Below are 24,067 nucleotides of genomic sequence, written 5' to 3'. Positions count from 1 at the left end.
GGAAATATATAGCTCTTTCACAAAACTTAAAATGCAATATTTAAGAGATTGCACATGTTCAGGGATAAATCTCTTCAAAAAGAGATTGTGTAAAGAAGGCCGTACTAGCCAAGACCTGCTTTCGGTTCAGGCTTGTGCTTGTTTCCTTTCCATTTCCCTAAGTGAAAAGTAAAGCTGGCAGAGGGCAGGCATGGCAGAGAGGACACAGCGGGCCATGGAGGATGCAAGCATGATATGGGCTGAGATTGGGCCCAGGCTGGAAATATTCTATTTCAGTGTGAGATGGAGAGAGGAAACAGGTCCGCCTGTCTTGCTGAGCTGATATGTGGGGGATTTGGAGAGAGGATATGGAATGCCAGGCATCCAATTAACCCCATACTGCTTTTCTAATTTGGCTCTCACACACCAGACAGGGAGTGGACTCTCCTGTACTGCTGGCTCAGGGAATCTCAGGACTGACTGCTGCACCAAATAGGGGTGCAAGAACATATGTGAGTCAACACACTGACTTCAAATCAGATTTTCTTCCTATTTACGTGTTTAAATAACAATCATATGTCCTCATCTATTCTGTCCCCAGAGTCCCTTACAGCTTTAAAATGTGTCAAGTATATACTAGTGCATCTCAAACAATTAGAATATCTGGAAAATATTGAATTTTTTCATGAAGTTATTTAAGAAAGTGAAAATTTAACATATTCTAGACTCATATATAAACTAAAATGTTTTAAGCGTTTTTTTCTATTTTAATCTTGATAATTATGACATACAGCACAAAAAACCCCATTTCAAAATATGAAGAGTATTTAATTTTGAGTTAAAGTAAAACAGTACAAATACTATCTATCTCTCAATCTAGTTCAGTACACACAATTACCATCATGGGGAAGACTGCTGACTTGACAGTTCTCCAGAAGACGATCATCGACACCCTGCACAAGGAGGATAAACCACAGGAGGTCATTGCTGAAAAGGCTGGCTGGAAAAGGTGCACAAGCAACAGGGATGACTGCAGCCCTGAGAGGATTGTCAAGAAAAGTCGATTCAAGAACTTATGAGAGTTTCACAAGGAGTGGACTGAGGCTGGAGTCAGTGCATCAAGAGCCACCACGCACAGACGTCTTCAGGAAAGGGGCTACAACTGTCACATTCCTAATATCAAGTCACTCCTGAACCAGAGACAACGTCAGAAGTGTCTTATCTGGGCTAAGGAGAGAAAGAACTGGACCATTGTTCAGTGGTCCAAAGTCCTCTTTTCAGATGAAAGTAAATTTTGCATTTCATTTGGAAATCAAGGTCTGAGAGTCTGGAGGAAGAGTGGAGAGACACAAAATCCAAGGTGTTGAAATCCAGTGTGAAGGTTCCACAGTCGGTGATGATTTGGGGTGCCATGTCATCTGCTGGTGTTGGTCCACTGTGTTTTATCAAATCCAAAGTCAACACAACCGTCTACCAGGAGATTTTAGAGCATGTCATGCTTTCATCTGCTGACAAGCTTTATGGAGTTGCTGATTTCCTTTTCCAGCAGGACTTAGCATCTGCACACAATGCAAAAACTATTATTAAATTGTTTGCTGACCATGATATTACTGTGCTTGATTGGCCAGTCAATCATAAACATCCATGAGCATGAAATATAAAGCTGAAGAACAGTCTCATATGTTCTTCAGCCCTGTAGGCATCTATTCATACAACAAACTACCAAAACAGTGTTCCTCTTTCTTGAAATTAGTTTTATCTCCTATAAACAAATTTATACAGAAAAAAACACTTAAAATATGATATTACAGTGTAGGCCTATAGTTTCAAGCAGAAAGATTCCACTCAATTGCAATAATTATGACTTTGCATATCTCCTAAATATTGTTCCAGTTATACTATCCTTACATTTGAGCAAATCTATTTAAAGCAAATGAAGTTATAAATAGCCAAAAATGGCAATTACTTATAACAATCTTGGATAAGCCACAACCAAAGCCTTTAAAAGGTGTGTTATTGATATGAAAAGACAATAGGCTGAACCCCTTTTGTTGTTTTGGACCACACATGCATCGTCAGTGATTCCTTGTATCCGAGTATTTCATTCCTTCTGGTCACATCTGATGGTGGGGTCACTGATGGCAGATGAGCCCAATTCTACCTGTGAAACTTGGGGGCAATGTTGGCACTGAAGGGTCGGTGGTGGTTGGGGTTGTGCCTCTTTCTCTCTTCTGCACTGTTGCTTGGTTTCCAGATTCATTCTTCTGTTCACTTCAAAGAGTTCCATCCCTGTACGGATGTTTTCCCACTCGGTACACTGTCTAGCTGCTTCCTCCCAGGTCTCAGGGTCTATGTTGGTTGCCTTGAAGGTCTGCTTCAGCTGGTCTTTGTAGCATAGTATGGGGCAGCCCCAGGGGCATTTCCCTGTACTCAGGTTGCCAAAGAGGATCCTCCTTGGGAGTCTTGTTTTGTCCATGCGGGCAACTTGACCTCACCACCAAAGATGGTGTTTCATGATGGTTGCTTCTATGCTGGTTTTGAGGACTGTGAAGTTGGTGATATAGTCCTCCCAGCTGATGTTGAGGATGTTGCGGAGCTTCTTCTGATGGAACTGTTCCAGTTTCTTCAGGTCTTGGCGATAGAGGGTCCATGTTTTGCACCCATAAAGGAGGGTCAAGACCACAACAGCATGGTAGACCATCAGTTTGGTTCGATGACTGAAGTCCTTATTCTTGAACACCCAGCTTGTGAGTCTCCCAAATGCAAGATGTGCTGCATGGAGCCTGTTCTCTACATCCTTGTTTGAAGACCACACATGTAATTGGACTCAATACAGCTTGCCATAAATAGGACACAAGTATTGCCCCTCCCATCCCATTCATAGTGTTAATCACCTAATAAGGACCACTGGCCAAGAAGCGCGTCCCACTGTCCGGTATAAAGTGGAGCCTTCATACTCCTGCACACAGCCGCTCTGCCTGAGCTGATCTGGTCAGTGCACATGTGCAGTGCACACTAATGTGCTTCATGAGACTTTTAATAATTTGTGTGTCTTTTCCATTGGTTCGATCTAAACAAACTAACATTATGTTCAAACCCTAAAACTAACATTAAGTAATGCAAAGTGGAATTAGCAGCTTAACTCCTTGACAATAACTGTGGTTCAGATAATAAATAATACAACACAAGCAAAAAATTCAAATCACCGCTTTGTACCAACAGATGTTTCCCCTAAATCTGTATTTAATGTCAGTGTTTTAAATAGTCACTAATAGCTGTGATTGTGTTTAAACGTTAGTTTTAATGAATGTTTCTGATTATGTTAGGCTGTCCAACATGTGTGGTGATGAGGAGACTAAAGCTCTGGTGTGTGATAATGGCTCTGGCTTGGTGAAAAGTGGCTTTGCCAGAGATGACACTCCAAGAGCAGTATTCCCATCCATAGTTGGTCGCCCACGTCATCAGGTAGGCTAAAGTTTTCCCTCATTATTGTTCTTCATACTGTGTTTATAAGACTTGTTCATAGCTGATCAAACTTAAATGTGTCTCTCACACAGTTATGTTTTTAATATACCACACACTAAAAAAAATGCTGGGTTATTTTTACAGCTCAGCTGAGTTTAGCTTGTGTCCGGATGATAATGTGTAGTTACACTGTAGCATGCGGACCTGAAAGGGAACAGGCGCCTTGCATCTAGATCCATTTTCTGGAACTTTCCACTGCACCTGTCCAGAACAGAGCAGCAACAAAGCCTTAAGTAAAAGAAATCAACCATGACTGCAAGAAATGTATGATTTTGTTGGCATTTAACTGAATTTATAGCCTAATTTGAAATGGAACCTTTCAAGCTCATTCAAAAGGCAATAACTTTTTCAGTGTGTACAACCCCGATTCCAAAAAAGTTGGGACAAAGTACAAATTGTAAATAAAAACGGAATGCAATGATGTGGAAGTTTCAAAATTCCATATTTTCTTCAGAATAGAACATAGATGACATATCAAATGTTTAAACTGAGAAAATGTATCATTTAAAGAGAAAAATTAGGTGATTTTAAATTTCATGACAACAACACATCTCAAAAAAGTTGGGATAAGGCCATGTTCACCACTGTGAGACATCCCCTTTTCTCTTTACAACAGTCTGTAAACGTCTGGGGACTGAGGAGACAAGTTGCTCAAGTTTAGGGATAGGAATGTTAACCCATTCTTGTCTAATGTAGGATTCTAGTTGCTCAACTGTCTTAGGTCTTTTTTGTCGTATCTTCCGTTTTATGATGCGCCAAATGTTTTCTATGGGTGAAAGATCTGGACTGCAGGCTGGCCAGTTCAGTACCCGGACCCTTCTTCTACGCAGCCATGATGCTGTAATTGATGCATTATGTGGTTTGGCATTGTCATGTTGGAAAATGCAAGGTCTTCCCTGAAAGAGACGTCGTCTGGATGGGAGCATATGTTGCTCTAGAACCTGGATATACCTTTCAGCATTGAGGGTATCTTTCCAAATGTGTAAGCTGCCCATGCCACACGCACTAATGCAACCCCATACCGTCAGAGATGCAGGCTTCTGAACTGAGCGCTGACAACAACTTGGGTCGTCCTTCTCCTCTTTAGTCCGAATGACACGGCGTCCCTGATTTCCATAAAGAACTTCACATTTTGATTCGTCTGACCACAGAACAGTTTTCCACTTTGCCACAGTCCATTTTAAATGAGCCTTGGCCCAGAGAAGACGTCTGCGCTTCTGGATCATGTTTAGATACGGCTTCTTCTTTGAACTATAGAGTTTTAGCTGGCAATGGCGGATGGCACGGTGAATTGTGTTCACAGATGTTCTCTGGAAATATTCCTGAGCCCATTTTGTGATTTCCAATACAGAAGCATGCCTGTATGTGATGCAGTGCCGTCTAAGGGCCCGAAGATCACAGGCACCCAGTATGGTTTTCTGGCCTTGACCCTTACGCACAGAGATTCTTCCAGATTCTCTGAATCTTTTGATGATATTATGCACTGTAGATGATGATATGTTCAAACTCTTTGCAATTTTACACTGTCGAACTCCTTTCTGATATTGCTCCACTATTTGTCGGCGCAGAATTAGGGGGATTGGTGATCCTCTTCCCATCTTTACTTCTGAGAGCCGCTGCCACTCCAAGATGCTCTTTTTATACCCAGTCATGTTAATGACCTATTGCCAATTGACCTAATGAGTTGCAATTTGGTCCTCCAGCTGTTCCTTTTTTGTACCTTTAACTTTTCCAGCCTCTTATTGCCCCTGTCCCAACTTTTTTGAGATGTGTTGCTGTCATGAAATTTCAAATGAGTCAATATTTGGCATGAAATTTCAAAACGTCTCACTTTCGACATTTGATATGTTGTCTATGTTCTATTGTGAATACAATATCAGTTTTTGAGATTTATAAATTATTGCATTCCGTTTTTATTTACAATTTGTACTTTGTCCCAACTTTTTTGGAATCGGGGTTGTAGTTTGGCTAGCCAGTGTTAGCCTGCTGACAAAAAAAAAATGCACAGGAGAGAGACATATGGCTGGAGTTGCTGTAATAAATTATGCAATTTAGTATTTTTGAAGGAAATTTTAAAGATATTTATACATGCATAAAGGTATTTATACATTAGAGATATTTACAGTTAACATTATTAATATTACTTCTAGCTAGCTAAAATTACTTCACACATTCTCTATAAAATTATCTCAGCTAGCACTGCAGTTAAGTATATTTTAATTATGGTTTTGATATTTGTTACTCATGATTTAAAAATGTACACAGATATATCAAGTTAGCATGTTGTAGTTAACGGGCGGCATGGTGGTGTAGTGGTTAGCACTGTTGGCTCTCAGCAAGAAGGTTCTGGGTTCAAGCCCAGTGGCCGATGAGAGCCTTTCTGTGTGGAGTTTGCATGTTCTCCCCGTGTCTGCGTGGGTTTCCTCCGGGTGCTCCGGTTTCCCCCACAGTCCAAAGACGTGCAGGTTAGGTTAACTGGTGGCTCTAAATTGACCATAGGTGTGAATGTGAGTGTGAATGGTTGTTTATCTCTATGTGTCAGCCCTGCGATGACCTGGCAACTTGTCCAGGGTGTACCCCACCTCTCGCCCATAGTCAGCTGGGATAGGCTCCAGCTTGCCTGTGACCCTGTCCAGGATAAGCGGATGGATGGATGTTGTAGTTGAGTAAAAAAATACTGTTCACATCTCTTTCTCACACATAGTAACTAGTTCCCAGCAAATTTAATAATTTTTACCCACAAGTTGGGTTAAATCAACTTGTGGGTAAGTTGTGACCCATCATGCTGGGTCAGCATCCTAACCCAAACTTGGTGCATTAAAACAACCCAGGCTGGGTCAGTCCATAATTTTGGTGCCAGTGCTAGGCCTAAACTGACCTAAATTGTCCCAAATTGTATTACTCAGCAAATTTTCAGACAACAATCTTTTTTTTAATTTTCAACAAAAAAGTGCAATGTTAGAAATACATACCTTGTTGGTGTAAAATCATGGTATTTGTAACTTCAAGTCTTCAGTTTAGTATATTCTTGTCACTATTGTATTCATTTGCTTTTCTGTGTAGAGTTCTTAGTTATGTGGACAGCCCAGGGTTATTTGAATGAGCATCAACTGAATGACTTCTATTGCTTTCCAGGGCATCATGGTCGGTATGGGACAAAAAGATTCCTATGTGGGTGATGAGGCTCAGAGTAAAAGAGGCATCCTGACCCTGAAGTACCCCATTGAGCATGGCATCATCAACAACTGGGATGAGATGGAAAAGATCTGGCACCACGCGAGCTGCGTGCGGCACCTGAGGAGCACCCAACTCTGCTAACTGAGGCTCCTCTCAACCCCAAGGCCAACCAAGAGAAGATAACACAGATCATGTTTGAGAATTTTAATGTGGCTATCCAAGCCATGCTCTCCCTCTACGCTTCTGGCCACACAACAGGTTAGACTTGGGTCATATTGAGTTATCATAACCATTGTTGTGCCCTTAAGTAAGTTTAAGTTCATAAAATACATGCTGTTCTAGGTATTGTGCTTGACTCGGGTGATGGTGTGACCCACAATGTCCAACATTTATGAGGGTTATGCTCTTCCTCATGCCATCATGAGACTGGATCTGGCTGGATGGGACCTCACAGACTACCTTATGAAAATCCTCACTGAGCGTGGCTACTCCTTTGTAACGACAGGTACGCGTTATATCAGGAATGTTTCCATCAGACCATACACTGTAATATATATAGATTTTGCATGAAGAGACCCAACTATCACATCACTCCATATTCTGCAGCTGAATGTGAGATTGTGTGGGACATTAAGGAGAAGCTATGCTGTGTGGTATTGAACTTTGAGAATAAGACGGCTACAGCTGCCTCCTCCTCTTTGGAAAAGAGCTATGAGTTGCCCGATGGACAGGTGATCACCATCTGAAACGAAAGATTCCACTGTCCTGAGACTCTCTTGCAGCCTTCTTTTATAGGTACCTTCTGTATCAGTCTTGCATTGTGTGTTCATATATGCACCAATCACTGAATGATAAACAAATAATACCTTATTGCTGGGTTTCAGTCACGTGACTTTTCTTAGCGGTTTTACCCGAAGTGAAATAGCTGGTGGTCTAAACGGCTGCCGTAGTGCAAACAACTAGTGATAACTTATCAGAGTACACTCGTAATCTAGAAGCCACTGCTCGCTTTAGATATATTCAGAAGATTGCTATGTGCAATGGAATCGACCCCTACAGTCTGGGAAAGGATTTGTCATACGATCTCGAAAACTACCCTTCAGTCGAGTTCCCCGACATCTTGAACTATCTGGTGTTGCAGACGTCCTTCTACACCGCAAAACAGATAGAGTAGCCAATCAGAGCGCCCGATTGCTCATATCCAGTGAATGTGGATAGAATATGAATATATACAGGGTGTTTAAAAAATATCATTTCACAATCTAATAACTTTGCCAATTCTCGTTCAATTGACCTCAAATTTTAACAGCATCTGTGGAAACAGGTGAAATTTTTATGTTTAATGTTTTTTCCTTTTTATCTTTTTAGGTGTAGAAATGCCATCCACTGGAAAAGAAAAGGCGTCTTGTCTGTTAGAGTACACACGAACACAGTCGAACAAGACTGTGCAGCGAGCATTTATGAGAGAATTCTCTAAAAATGCACCAACTGCAAATCAGATTTGGACACGGCACAAAAAGTTCAAAGAGGAAGGCTGTCTGTGTGTATGTGTGTCTCAGGCAGTGCGAATACTGAAAACTTGTGAAATCGTTCATGGAATCCACATACCTTTGAATTTCTCGTTCAAATTTTGAGGAATAAATCTTATATTGTTCAACATTAAGCCTGTTCAGTTTCATTTGCCTCGACTATGTAGTTTCTTGGATATTTACATTTCAAATAATATGAAATTTTTTTTGAAACACCCTGTATATTAACATTGCTAACAAGCTAATGCTTTCCTCTTTTTCTGTCCTCTCCTATCCTTTTTCCTCTCTCTTACCTTTTATTCTCTCCTGAGAAGGGACTCTAAATGGATGTGTTTAAATTTGGTAGTTATTCTTAAACTGAAAGTCAACAGGAGCTTTTTGGAAAAAGAAAGGATCCTCAATTGTTATTTAGATTGTTAACGTTTAATAATGCTAGCACGTGAACTCTCTCTGAAAGAGAAACCCTGTTACAGAGCTCCACAGATAAACTTTAAGTATCCTTTACAGTTCAAGTTTTACCCATTTTGCTGAACAACAAAAATGTGTTGTATTGAACACTCACTAGAGATGTTCATTTTATTTCAGATTTTCACAGAGAATGAGTTTATACAAGAAACATTGCAAAAAGCTTGATCTATACTGCAGACCCTGGATAAGTGCGATAATTAATTACAATTCCATACTTATTCCTGTTCTAATTCATCACAGTACAATAGAAATTTACTGAGCCTTTAAAAAAATGTTGATCTCTTTTGAAAGCAGTGTTTCTTATTAAAAACAGTAAAAGCCGAGTGGGAACGCAACATCCTCAGCACATGGATGTGCCGTGTCTCATGTTGTGCGCACACGTCCTGCCCAGGTTGGCTCCTGTCATCAGGAGATCTGTTAGGTGGTCACAGCCGAGGCAGGTGGTCAGGGGGGCGAAGAGACCATACAGCGCTCCAAAGAAGATACTTAAAGGCCAACCAATCATTAGCAGCACAATCAGCCACACCAGTGCCCAAAAACAGGAGCTTGCCATCCTAGACAGTAGAGAGCAGGAAGTTTATTATCCATCTATGTACTGATGAGCATTTCAGTGTCACATCCCACTGCGTATTATTTAAGAAAGAAATATTAGCTAAGACTTAATAAAATAAATTCTTAGTAAGACATGTAATCATAGATATATTCAACTGTGCACTTGGATGATGCTGTATGCTCCTTGGATTTCTGATTATTTTCAAGCAGGATTTAAAATTAGGATTACACAGCAAACCTGGGGAAAACTGGTTTCTTTAGAATTAGTCTTGCTAATGAATTCCTTGTCTTTATTCAGTGAGGACATTGTTTCTTTGTGGGACTCGAACACAATATTACTCGTAGCTTTTTTCAGCACTCTAGCCTCAAAAAGTGAAGTACTAACCACTACACTTCACCATGGTGGCATGTTGGTGTAGTGGTTAGCACTGTTGCCTCACAGCAGGAAGGTTCTGGGTTAGAGCCCAGTGGCTGGCGAGGGCCTTTCTGTGTGGAGTTTGCATGTTCTCGCCGTGTCTGCGTGGGTTTCCTCCGGGTGCTCTGGTTTCCCCCTCAGTCCATAGACAAGCAATTAGGTTAACATGGGGCAGCCATTGCCTGAGGTTGGGCTGAAGTGCCCTTGAGCAAGGCACCTAACCCCCAACTGCTCCCTGGGCACTGTAGCATAGCTGCCCACTGCTCTGGGTATACATGTGTGTGTTCACTGCTTCAGCTGGGTTAAATGCAGAGGTGGAATTTCACTGTGTGCTTAAGTCTGTGCTTGAGTGTACGTGTGACAAAGGTTTATTCTTTGAAAGTCGCACTTGGAAGACGCTCTGGACACTTACAGTAATACATTTATGTTTGAGGACTTCAGTTGACTTGCTAACTTTAGGATTGCAGGTCTTTTGAAGAGTTTTGCACTCAAGTTTCCGTCAACAAAGTTTATAACTTCAACGAAACAGACTTCATGTTAAAACTATAACAGATTTCCTGTTTACACAGTTATACTTTGTGACTCGGTAGGACATTGTTATAGAAGGGCGTTATTTATAATCACACTATCTGTTTATTCCTCATGTTGTCTGAGGGAGTTTTTCTTTGCCATCGTCACCATAGGCTTGGTCATCAGGGATAAATTAGGGATAAAATTATCTCATGTTTAAAGTCTTTAATTTTCTGTAAAGCTACTTTGCAACAATGTTTGTTGTTAAAAGTGCTATAACAATAGACTTGACCATTCTACATGTTCCTTGGTTAAGGATGTTGTATGGCACTAATGACACACACCTTCACAATGGCCTTCAAATAGAAGAATTTCTTAAATATAGGTTTTTGGAGAGTTCAGAGGTATTCTCCATCACAAGCACAATAATTACAGCTCCCCAGCCTGGCTGGGTTATTAATATACCAGTCACCGCTGCTGCCTAAGCCCTATGTGGGGGGAAAAGAGTGCATGCAGTGTTCATAATCAAATTGTGTGTCAACACTGCCTGAGGGTGGTGAGGCCTTGGTTTCTTCCCTTCCCCCATCCCCCATTCATTCATTCATTCATTCATTCATTCATTCATTTTCTTTCCACTTTTCATGGTGGGGATGCAGTGGCAACAGCTTGACAGCATCAGTCCATTCTTTTCTATCCCTAGCCACACATTGCAGAACGTCCTAGACATTCCCAAGCCAACTGTGTGAAATAATCTCTCCTGCAGGTTCTGGGTCTGTGTCCAGCAGGACGTCCCTGATACTGTTTCACTAGTGCTCAAACCACCTTAATCAATGGCTGCTGTCAATTCAGAGTACGCTGAAGCCCAGCAACTCTGCAGAGAAACCTAATTTCCACCATCTGGACTTGTGACCTTATTTTTTCAGTCACTACTTGCAGCTAATGCCCAAAGGTGACAATGAGGAACAGAGAGCCTCATCCAAAAACGAACATCCTGCTCTGCCACCACAGACTGGTAGAATAACTGTAACGCTGCTGCCACTGACCTGATCCTTTAGTCAAACTTGTACTTTCTTTTCCTGTACTTGTGCATTCAATTAAAAAATGAGAATAAAACAACCCCCCCAAAAAAACCCCACACAATACAGTTTGATCTGTCCAAGGCACAAACGCTATAGTGAGTAGCACAGCTTGAATAATAAACTGCATGGGGTTATCACATGATGTGACAATCCTGTTTTGTAAGCAGAAGTGATGCAAGAGCCCATAGTCTTGAGACACTCATGCAACTCAGTCATGCACACTGGTTAAAAAAAATCCACCCAAAAAAAAAACACAGATGAGGACAAGTCAGAAAATAGAATTATTAAAACTCAACTGTATTCATGGACGCACAACCCTCAGTAACGGTTTATGTAATACACTGGAAGGATATGAATAACTGACTACATTGACCAAATTTTTTTTTTTGAAAAGTACAACATTATTAGAAATAGAAAAAGTAATCAAGAAAAAAAAAAATAATACAAACCTCTTCAAAAGTTCTTTCTTGGGTTAATAGTTCTACTCTAAGAGGATTTGTCAAGTCCTTGTGTTTGGAGGAACAGTAATTCCTGCAAGTTCAACAGTGATCTGTCTCTCAGTCTCTCCTTACAAATGACTAACTGGCTCTGTGTAAGTGAACAAATTCCTTCTGCTTAACATTGATTTCGAGGAAGCAGTGAACATGCACTTGGGGAGGCGTGAAGAGAAAAATGTACTACATTGTGAAGGAGGAAGACCAGTCCTCGAAAAAAAAAAAATCTCCCAGCCTTACTTGCCCAATGGGCAAGCAGCATCCAAAACATACTTGCCTGAAAAACAATTCCACTTGCCCAGAGCTTTATTTTATTTTGGAGAGGACAGAATGCAGTTGATTATTTTTTTTTATAGGTGAAGCAGCATAATTATCATAAATCCACAAAACCATAACACCAATATATGCAGACACATTCAGAAAGAAAGAAGTTCTACTAGCAGAGGAATGAATAATTTAGGGTATGTTAAAACACTCTGAGGGGGACTTTTTGGACTGTTCCAAACACATGTCTGAAGCTCTGCGAGTTTATGTAACACCACTAGAAACCTTGAATCTTCTAGTTTTCAAATATATAGGTTTTAAAATAAAAATGTATCGATTGCACTTTATAAAGAGAATAAATAAAAATATTATGATTTTCAGCAGCAGGCTGTTACTGGGGTGGCACGGTGGTGTAGTGGTTAGCGCTGTTGCCTCACAGCAAGAAGGTCCGGATTCAAGCCCCGTGGCCGACGAGGGTCTTTCTGTGCGGAGTTTGCATGTTCTCCCCGTGTCCGCGTGGGTTTCCTCCGGGTGCGCCGGTTTCCCCCACAGTCCAAAGACATGCAGGTTAGGTTAACTGGTGACTCTAAATTGACCGTAGGTGTGAATGTGAGTGTGAATGGTTGTCTGTGTCTATGTGTCAGCCCTGTGATGACCTGGCGACTTGTCCAGAGTGTACCCCGCCTTTCGCCCGTAGTCAGCTGGGACAGGCTCCAGCTTGCCTGCGACCCTGTAGAACAGGATAAAGAGGCTAGAGATGATGAGATGAGATGAGATGAGATGAGATGAGGCTGTTACTGATACACCCCTCAGCTATTCAGATGATAAGTGCGTAGGCAATCAGTGGCATCATTGGGTCATTGTCTGGGAGCACCAGGTGAGAACACGCCCCATTTCACCAGTATAAACAAACATGCATGGAAAGCGATATTTTGAAGACATTTTTCAGTTACCAAACGTGTATGTGCACGGTTACTCCGTGCATAAGTCTGTCCATAAGATAGTAAGATGCAAGCATATAAGCTGAAAATTATGTAAGCACAGAGAAACCAAAGAAATTGTTGCAGCATACTGTTGTTTTGATAATTAGTGTGCATTTGTCTTTATGAAAGGTGTGAACCAATACCGAAACCGAAAATGTGTAAATTAGATACAGATTAGGTGTGAATGATAGATAGATTAGGCTATGTGTCAGATAGGCTATAGGACAAAGTCTGATGGTCGCAGAGCCTGTGTGTACTGCATGCGGCAGGGAAGGAAAACAAAAACTCTGTGGAAGTGCGATACATGTATCGTCTACCTTTGCCTTCAGCAAGACAGAAACTGTTTTGTTGCTTGGCATCAAGATGAGAACTGCTAATTTCAGTAGAAATCTTTGGGGGAAGGGAACTACAATGCCCTGGCAGAGCAATTGACAGGACAATGACATCCATTGACAAATGGACAGCCATGACACATGGACAGCGACAGAGGGGCGGGGGCAGTTACAGGTGTGAAACACCCATCTAATCAGTATTCATTTGAAAGAGCCACACAGTACGTTTACATGCGCATCCAAATCGAGCTGCTGTCGGTAATCGAGCAAAGGGTCCCAGCAGGGGTGCCAGAGAAATCCAATCCTACATGCATACTGTGAAATCGAGCTATTGAGTAAGGTACATTGTGCACCCGAGCCACAGATGGCGCTACACGCCCCATCGTGTTGGTACACTTCCGGTTGTCGTCATGAAGAAGAGCTATTCAAGAGTATAAACAAAGGGACTACAGGCGGAAATTAGCATGTACTGCTATAACCTGGTACAGACATCTGTCCTTACCACAAGGATAATGTTTAATTTGTACACTGTCCCTTTTAAAAATAAACTCTAAACTCTAAGAAGAGTGTTTGTAGTTTGTATGTACGAACAGAAGTGTTCCTAATAAAGTGGGTGGCTAAGGTGAAGTATCATGCCGACCGAGGCTGTTGTGTTTCCCGCTTGTGGTCTCGTTACTCGTCACTTCCGGAAGGGGCAGTGCTGAAGTAAGTAGCTGGACTGCGTGGCTCAATAGGGTTTACATGCACTAAGTAGCTCGGCTACAATCGCATAATCTAGGTCGTGTAGCTCGATTCCGAGAAATCAAGTTCGGTTCAATTTCAGCCTAGCTAAGGTGTTTACATGCCATTTAGAACTTCGATTTCAGTCGAGCAATGGCAGAAATTCGATTTTCTCTCTGTGCATGTAAATGCACTGACTGGCTTCAGTTAGTCTGACTTTTTTTACAATTTGTATTGAACCTTCATAACATTTCTGAATGATCTTCTTACTTTTATGTAGCCAACACTTACAGTGGGGCAAAAAAGTATATAGTCAGCCACCAATTGTGCAAGTTCTCCCACTTAAAAAGATGAGAGAGGCCTGTAATTTTCATCATAGGTACACTTCAACTATGAGAGACAGAATGGGGGGAAAGAATCCAGGAAATCACATTGTAGGATTTTTAATGAATTAATTGGTAAATTCCTCGGTAACATAAGTATTTGGTCACCTACAAACAAGCAAGATTTCTGGCTCTCACAGACCTGTAACAACTTCTTTAAGAGGCTCCTCTGTCCTCCACTCGTTACCTGTATTAATGGCACCTGTTTGAACTCGTTATCAGAATAAAAGACACCTGTCCACAACCTCAAACAGTCACACTCCAAACTCCACTATGGCCAAGACCAAAGAGCTGTCAAAGGACATCAGAAACAAAACTGTAGACCTGCACCAGGCTGGGAAGACTGAATCTGCAATAGGTAAGCAGCTTGGTGTGAAGAAATCAACTGTGGGAGCAATTATTAGAAAATGGAAGACATACAAGACCACTGATAATCTCCCTCGATCTGGGGCTCCACGCAAGATCTCACCCCGTGGGGTCAAAATGATCACAAGAACGGTGAGCAAAAATCCTAGAACCACATGGGGGGACCTAGTGAATGACCTGCAGAGAGCTGGGACCAAAGTAACAAAGGCTACCGTCAGTAACACTCTACGCCGCCAGGGACTCAAATCCTGCAGTGCCAGATGTGTCCCCCTGCTTAAGCCGGTACATGTCCAGGCCTGTCTGAAGTTTGCTAGAGAGCATTTGGATGATCCAGAAGAGGATTGGGAGAATGTCATATGGTCAGATGAAACCAAAATAGAACTTTTTGGTAAATACTCAACTTGTCGTGTTTGGAGGAGAAAGAATGCTGAGTTGCATCCAAAGAACACCATACCTACTGTGAAGCATGGGGGTGGAAACATCATGCTTTGGGGCTGTTTTTCTGCAAAGGGACCAGGACGACCGATCCGTGTAAAGGAAAGAATGAATGGGGCCATGTATCGTGAGATTTTGAGTGAAAACCTCCTTCCATCAGCAAGGGCATTGAAGATGAAACGTGGCTGGGTCTTTCAGCATGACAATGATCCCAAACACACCGCCCGGGCAACGAAGGAGTGGCTTCGTAAGAAGCATTTCAAGGTCCTGGAGTGGCCTACCCAGTCTCCAGATCTCAACCCCATAGAAAATCTTTGGAGGGATTTTGAAAGTCCGTGTTGCCCAGCGACAGCCCCAAAACATCACTGCTCTAGAGGAGATCTGCATGGAGGAATGGGCCAAAATACCAGCAACAGTGTGTGAAAACCTTGTGAAGACTTACAGAAAATGTTTGACCTCTGTCATTGCCAACAAAGGGTATATAACAAAGTATTGAGATGAACTTTTGTTATTGACCAAATACTTATTTTCCACCATAATTTGCAAATAAATTCTTTAAAAATCAGACAATGTGATTTTCTGGATTTTTTTCTCATTTTGTCTCTCATAGTTGAAGTGTACCTATGATGAAAATTACAGGCCTCTCTCATCTTTTTAAGTGGGAGAACTTGCACAATTGGTGACTGACTAAATACTTTTTTGCCCCACTGTATGTTTACAAAGTTCAAACTTCAAAAGTCTTGGCCAGATATATTTATCGTGTGTGGTTTTTTTTTTGTGTTTTTTTTTACAAGATTTGAAGACCTTTGAAAATAGGCTTTTGTCTGGTTGTGTTTACACTATATTTAATAAAAACTAATATCATATTATTATTGTTGAGGTTTTCTAGAATATCACCGTGCCACTTTTGCATAATGTTTTTAGTTAGATGAAAAACTTAAAAATGTCAAGGTGTAGCAGACTGCCTCAAAGTGTCTGAAAGGCCCCAGACCTCTGAGTGTTAAGCTGTGGAGAGTTTTGAATGAGTATAATAATAATAATAATGTTGGAGCTTTGTTTCTGTTATCAAAGGAACACAGTCCTGTGCAAAATGTCACCGTGGAACCAGGGAGTAGAAATGAACTGTGGTATATCCCTGATGTGGGTGGAGTACAGAAGCACAGCGGGCGGGAACTGAAGTTCTTGCAACTTTATTCTTTTTAGCTTTTCAGCTGCACTCGTGCTAATCGTACACACACACACACACACACACACACACACACACACGTGTTCTGGTCAGGAGTCAGCTCTTCTCTGCTTTCTCCCTTCTTTTATACTCCATCCCTGCAACAAACACACACACACACACACACCCACATTAATTGACACCAGGTGTAATGACCTAGCCACTTACCTTCCCAGACCCCACCCTCCATTCACAAACTGCTGCTTGGCCACGCCCCCACTGCCCGACTCAGGCAGGGGAGCCGTCCAGCCTGAAGCAGACCCCCCCCCCCCCCCCCGAGATACCAATGGGTGAGCCGCGCATTGGCATCCTTCATGCAGTGGAGCCACTGGAGGGGCGCACGATCCGAACAGAGGGTGAAAGGGCACCCCAGCAGGTAGTATCGGAGGGCGAGGACTGCCCACTTGATGGCAAGACACTCTTTCTCGATGGTATTGTACTTGTTTTCATGCATCAAGAGTTTATGGCTGATGTACAGCATGGGATGCTCCTCACCCTCCACCTTCTGGGACAAAACGGCCCCCAGCCCTCTGTCTGATGCATCAGTCTGCAAAATAAAGGGGAGAGAGAAGTTAGGGGAGTGCAAAATTGGCCCACCACAGAGTGCAGTTTTTACCTTAGAGAACGCCTGTTGGCACTGCTCTGCCCACTGGACCGGCTCTGGAGCCCCCTTTTTAGTGAGATCGGTTAACGGGCTGGTGACATCCGAATAATTAGGTATAAACCTATGACAATAGCCAGCCAACCCCAGGAACTGTCTCACCCCCTTTTTGGTTTTGGGCAGGCCATAATCATTGCAGTCTTGTTAATTTGGGGATGCACCTGCCCATGACCCAAGGGGAACCCCAGATACCGTACTTCCACCTGCCCAATTGCACACTTCTTCGGGTTAGCTGTGAGACCCATGTGCCTCAGCGACTTTAGAATGGCCCTCAGATGTTCCAGGTGCCGCTGCCAATCATGGCTGTAGATTATTATTATTATATCATCTAAGTATGCGGCCGCATAGGCAGCGTGAGGGCAGAGGACCCTGTCCATGAGCCTCTGGAACATAGCGGGCGCCCTAAATAACCCAAAAGGGAGCATGACAAATTGGCGTAATCCAAACAATGTGGAAAAGGCCGTTTTCTCTCAGGATAGAGTTGTCAAGGGGATCTGCCAATATCCCTTCATTGGATCCAGTGTCGAATAAAAGCAAGCAGCACCTAACCAATCAAACAACTCATCAATGCGAGGCACTGGGTATGCATCAAATTTAGACACCGTGTTGAATTTTCTATAGGTCCACACAGAACCGGACTGGCCCATCGGTCTTGGGAACCAGGACCACTGGGTTGCTCCAGTCACTGTGAGACTCCTTGATTACGCCCATTTCAAGCATGGCCTTGAGTTCATCCCAAACCACCTTTTTCTTGTGTTCAGGTAAGCGGTAAGGGCGGCTATGCACTACCACCCCCAGGGGCATCTCAGTGTTACCTTCTGGCTCTCCCCTTTTAGTTATGCTGTCATAGTTAGTTTTGCCGGAGTCTCTGCTTGTATTCAATGCAAAATGTATACTGTACCTACTTATTCAGGTGACATTGGGCATACCTAACAACCTGTGTTTTCTCTCTCTTCTTCTCCCCCCCAAAAAAAAATCTGTCCCTCTGAGTTACATGTAAATCCTGAGATCGAGATGCTGACTTCTTCTGCTTCTTGGACCTGCCTGATCCATCCTGATGCCCTATGTCTGGTTGGAGTCTCATTTCATCGCTCCTGTGGAGGATGGCCCCATATGGACAGTTGAAAGTCACACTCAGAAGACGCTCTGGACACTTACAGTAATGCTGTTATGGCTGAGGACTACAGTTGACTTGCTAACTTTAGGACTGCAGTTGTCATGAACAGTTTTGCACTCAAGTTTCCATTAATGAAGAGTTATATCATCAATGAAACTGACTTCATGTTAAAACTGTTAATGTTATAGTCATGTCGTCTGTTGTTGTCCAGGTAAGGATGGGTTCCTTTTTGGGTCTGGTTCCTCTCGAGGTTTCTTCCTCGTGTCGTCTGAGGGAGTTTTTCCTTGTCACCGTCGCCACAGGTTTGCTCATTGGGGACAGATTAGGGATAAAATTGGCTCATGTCTTGGGTCATTCAGATTCTGTAAAGCTGCTTTGGAACAATGTCTATTGTTAAAAGCGCTATACAAAAAAAAAAGTGGTGTTCTATGAGGTGGGTACAACTGGGAAGGGGCAAGAACATGTCGGAAAATGTCTTTTGCAACTTGGCCACCTCCGTGAGTTGGGCCAGTGAGAGGTGGTCTCCACAAGGGACTGGAGTGGTTTGAGATGTTACCTTTTTTACCTCCAGCCCTAGCTCTGCCTTCTCCGGGACTACTGATGCCAACGCCATGGGGACCTCCTCGTTCCAACGTTTTAACAGGTTGAAGTGGTAAATTTGCAATGCCCCACCCCATACGTTCGCCTCACCTCATAGTCGATGTCCCTGACTCGCCGTGTGACCTTGAAGGGTCCTTGCCACTTGGCGATTAATTTGGAGCTCAATGTGGGTAATAATACGAGCGCTATATCTCCTGCCGTGAACTTTCTAAGGTGCATGCCCCTGTCATACAGCCGGATTTGACATTCTTGTGCCTGCCATAAATTCTCCTGGGTTAGGTGCGTGAGTGTGTGGATTTTTGAGCATAGGTCGAGAACATATTGAATTTCATTCTTGCTAGACGAAGGTCCCTCCTCCCAATTTTCCCGTAGCACATTCAAAATGCCATGCAGCTTATGCCCATATAATAATTCAAATGGTGAAAAACCAGTGGAGACTTGCAGGACCTCTCATACTGCAAATAACAGGGGCTCAAGCCATTTATCCCAATTCCGTGCATCCTCACTTACAAATTTCCAGATTATGTTTTTGAGGGTTTGATTAGAACACTCCACTAAGCCATCCGTTTGTGGGTGATAGACACTGGTGCGGATAGACTTAATCCCCAATAACCCATACAGTTCGTGTAGTGTGTGTGACATAAATGTAGTACCTTGGTCTGTCAGGACTTCTTTCGAAATCCCGACCCGGGAGATAATATGGAAGCGAGCCTCTGCAATACTGCATGCAGAAATATTGCGGAGAGGCACTGCTTCTGGATATCGCATTGCATAGTCCACCAGAACTAAAATAAAGCGATATCCCCATGCTGACCGATCTAATGGCCCAACAAGATCCATCCCAATTCTCTCAAACAGGGTCTCAATTGAAGGGAGAGGGTGCAAAGGCACTTTTAGAGTGGCCACGGGATTTACTAATTGGCATTCAAGGCATGCCGCACACCACCGATGGACATCCCCACGAATCCCTGGCCAATAGAACCGGGCCATTATTCAGGCTAGTGTTTTATCTTGCCCTAAGTGTCCAGCCAAGGGATTAAAGTGAGCCGCATGGAATACGAGTTCCCTACGGCTCTTTGGGATCAACAACTGGGTTATTTGTTCACTAGTTTAAGTGTTCTGTGTCACTCGGTACAACCTATCTTTAATAAAAGCGAAATAAGGGAAGGCTGGTGCTGTGCTTGGCTGAAGAGTTTGACCATCGATTATTCTCACGTGGTCAAACGCATGCTGCAGAGTCTCGTCTCGCGACTGCTCTAACGGGAAATCCTCAAGGGAATCCCCGAGAGAGAGAGAAGGGAGCGGGCTGCTCCTCACTCCTTCTGTCGCTCTGATGCGGTGCTGATGTAGATGGTTCTGTGACAGCTTCTCCAGTCAACGCCACACTGGGATCTTCCTGTGACCTAATAGTGCAGGACCCACTACGTGTCAAATGTTACATCAGCTTTTTAAACCCTGGCCAATCAGTCCCCAAAATCAATGAGTGGGTGAGACAAGGATTACCCGCCACCTTTATTCTACGTATTTGGCCCCGGAATAGAATATGGACAGACACTAAGGGATAATTGTGAACATCCCCGTGCACACACAACACTTTCACCACTTGTGCTCTCCCTAGTGCCTCACCTTGCACCAGGCATTGGTGACTTGAGGTCTGATTACAATCGGAATCCACCAATGCGTGATATGTACCCCCTTAAACACTTACCGGTATGCAATATGTTCCGGCCTGATCGGGGGCAGTCTCTGGCATGTCAGGGATCCAGATCACAGCTTTCACCTCCCTTGCGGAGCCCTGACTGTGGAGATGCTCCAGCTCCCTGCACCTTCGCCTTGTCCACCTGCCATCAGAACTGCCACCAGATGGTCCTCCGCCAACTCAATGGCTGGCTGGAGCAATGCCAGGCGATGACACTGGACCCATTCCGCCTTTTCTTCTGGAAGCCGAGAGATGAACTGTTCCAGTGCCACCAGGTCGATGATCCTGTCGGCGTCACAGTCTTCCATCTTCAGCCACCGCCGGCAGGCGTCCCAGAGTTGTTGACCGAATGCGAATGGCCTGCCGACCTCCTCCAGTGACAGCTTCCAGAACCGTTGGCGATGTTGTTCCAGGGAGTGGCTGACCTGCTGCAAGATGGCCCTCTTGAGGTTGGTGTAGACGAGACGGCTGTTGGCAGGGAGCTGCTGCTCCAGGAGCTGTGCCTCGCCTGTCAGGAGCAGGAGGAGGCAGGCCGCATGCTGCTTGAGTGGCCACCCCCACGTTTGGGCTGCTTGCCCAAAGAGAGCGATGAAGGCTTTGGGCTCGTCATGCGGGCCCATCTTCGTGAGGGTGACATGAGGGGAGTCCCTGGTGGTGATGGTAGACGCCCCTGCCGACATTAGCAGATGCCGGAACGCCTGGCGATCTTCCAGCTGGGCCAGCATCAAGGCTTCAAAGCATTGCTCTTGCTCCTTCTGGACGGTGGTCAGTGCTTGATGCTGGTTCTGCTGGGCAGCAGCGAGGGCATGGACGAGCTCCATAAATGGGGAGGACTCCATGGGGTGGTTCCCTTCTGTACTCATCCCGGGTTTCGGCACCACTGTGGTATATCCCTGATGTGGGTGGAGTACAGAAGCACAGCAGGTGGGAACTGAAGTTCTTGCAACTTTATTCTTTTTAGCTTTTCAGCTGCAATCATGTGCTAATCGTTCGTGTGTATATATATATATATATATATATATATATATATATGGGGCGGCACGGTGGTGTAGTGGTTAGCGCTGTCGCCTCACAGCAAGAAGGTCCTGGGTTCGAGCCCCGGGGCCGGCGAGGGCCTTTCTGTGCGGAGTTTGCATGTTCTCCCCGTGTCCGCGTGGGTTTCCTCCGGGTGCTCCGGTTTCCCCCACAGTCCAAAGACATGCAGGTTAGGTTAACTGGTGACTCTAAATTGACCATAGGTGTGAATGGTTGTCTGTGTCTATGTGTCAGCCCTGTGATGACCTGGCGACTTGTCCAGGGTGTACCCCGCCTTTCGCCCGTAGTCAGCTGGGATAGGCTCCAGCTTGCCTGCGACCCTGTAGAAGGATAAAGCGGCTAGAGATAATGTGATGTGATGTGATGTGATATATATATATATAGACACACACACATACATCCTGGTCAGGAGTCAGCTCTTCTCTACTTTCTCCCTCCCTTTATGCTCCATCCCTGCACCAAACACACACATTAATTGGCACCAGGTGTAATGACTTAGCCACTTACCTTCCCCGACCCTGCCCTCCATTCACAAACTGCCACTTGGCCACACCCCTGCTACCACATAAACCTACAGTTCAAGAGAGTTCTACACACATAATGAACTTTACAACAGCTGCACGCATGTGAAATGGAAATAAATCGACTAAGGCAGGAAAAATTATTTTGAATAAAATTGTTACTGTCTGTTACACACATCAACCAGTGTGACTCAGTTGAGCCTTCGAATCGAGAATTAATGAAAAGGGAACTGAACATTAACCATTTATTGAAATTATTACAAGAATGATTATAGTTACTATATGACTACAGCTATAAATGAAATGTGCTGATTCTGTTAGTGTTTGTAATTATTGTTCCATCCACGATGAGATAAAATGAAAATAAAATCTTACAATATTGTTAAGTCTAGAGCAAGATATTTTATTTTACAAATAATAATACTTCAAATATTGTTTTAACAATAATAAGTATCACTGTATTAATGATAAAGTGCAGATAGCTGTATAACAACAATGGTGCTTGAAAGTTTGTGAACCCTTTAGAATTTTCTATATTTCTGCATAAATATGATCTAAAACAACATCAGATTTTCACACAAGTCCTAAAAGTAGATAAAGAGAACCCAGTTAAACAAATGAGACAAAAATATTATACTTGGTCATTTATTTATTGAGGAAAATGATCCAATATTACATATCTGTGAGTGGCAGAAGTATGTAAACCTTTGCTTTCAGTATCTGGTGTGACCCCCTTGTGCAGCAATAACTGCAACTAAACGTTTCCGATAACTGTTGATCAGTCCTGCACACCGGCTGGGAGGAATTTTAGCCCATTCCTCCATACAGAACAGCTTCAACTCTGGGATGTTGGTGGGTTTCCTCACATGAACTACTCGCTTCAGGTCCTTCCACAACATTTCGATTGGATTAAGGTCAGAACTTTGACTTGGCCATTCCAAAACATTAACTTTATTCTTCTTTAACCATTCTTTGGTAGAATGACTTGTGTGCTTAGGGTCGTTGTCTTGCTGCATGACCCAACTTCTCTTAAGATTCAGTTCATGAACAGGTGTCCTGACATTTTCCTTTAGAATTTGCTGGTATAATTCAGAATTCATCGTTCCATCAATGATGGCAAGCCGTCCTGGCCCAGATGCAGCAAAACAAGCCCGAACCATGATACTACCACCACCATGTTTCACAGATGGGATAAGGTTCTCTATGCTGGGATGCAGTGTTTTCCTTTCTCCAAACATAATGCTTCTTATTTAAATCAAAGTTCTATTTTGGTCTCATCCATCCACAAAACATTTTTCCAATAGCCTTCTGGCTTGTCCACATGATCTTTAGCAAACTGCAGATGAGCAGCAATGTTATTTTTGGAGAGCAGTGGCTTTCTCCTTGCAACCCTGCCATGCACACCATTGTTGTTCAGTGTTCTCCTGATGGTGGACTCATGAACATTAACATTAGCCAATGTGAGAGAGGCTTTCAGTTGCTTAGAAGTTACCCTGGGGTCCTTTGTGACCTCGCCGGCTATTACATGCCTTGCTCTTGGAGTGATCTTTGTTGGTCGACCACTCCTGGGGAGGGTAACAATGGTCTTGAATTTCCTCCATTGGTACACAATCTGTCTGACTGTGGATTGGTGGAGTCCGAACTCTTTAGAGATGGTTTTGTAATCTTTTCCAGCCTGATGAGCATCAACAATGCTTTTTCTGAGGTCCTCAGAAATCTCCTTTGTTCGTGCCATGATACACTTCCACAGACATGTGTTGTGAAGATCAGATTTTGATAGATCCCTGTTCTTTAAATAAAACAGGGTGCCCACTCACACCTGATTGTCATCCCACTGACTGAAAACACCTGACTCTAATTTCACCTTCAAATTAACTGCTAATCCTAGAGGTTCACATACTTTTGCCACTCACAGATATTTAATATTGGATAAGTTTTCTCAATAAATAAATAAATGACCAAGTATAATATTTTTGTCTCATTTGTTTAACTGGGTTC

The 24,067-nt window shown here is 43.2% G+C and overlaps 1 long non-coding RNA gene and 1 pseudogene across 1 annotated transcript; one reads left to right on the top strand and one right to left on the bottom strand.

Annotated features, from left to right (window-relative positions):
- Nucleotides 1-3,312: 3,312 nt before the first annotated feature.
- LOC132894577 (actin, alpha cardiac muscle 1-like) overlaps nucleotides 3,313-24,067 on the top strand; it is a 26,327-nt pseudogene continuing 5,572 nt past the window's right edge.
- Nucleotides 8,612-11,842, bottom strand: LOC132894578 (uncharacterized). Its single transcript, XR_009655659.1, has 2 exons — nucleotides 11,684-11,842; nucleotides 8,612-9,232 (listed from the first exon to the last, which is right to left on the bottom strand). It is a non-coding gene; the product is annotated as an uncharacterized LOC132894578 (long non-coding RNA).

The sequence above is a fragment of the Neoarius graeffei genome, chromosome 11, assembly GCF_027579695.1.
Source record: "Neoarius graeffei isolate fNeoGra1 chromosome 11, fNeoGra1.pri, whole genome shotgun sequence".
Taxonomy (NCBI): domain Eukaryota; kingdom Metazoa; phylum Chordata; class Actinopteri; order Siluriformes; family Ariidae; genus Neoarius; species Neoarius graeffei.
Note: the sequence above shows the minus strand (reverse complement) of the source record. Positions and strands in the feature narration are given on the sequence as shown.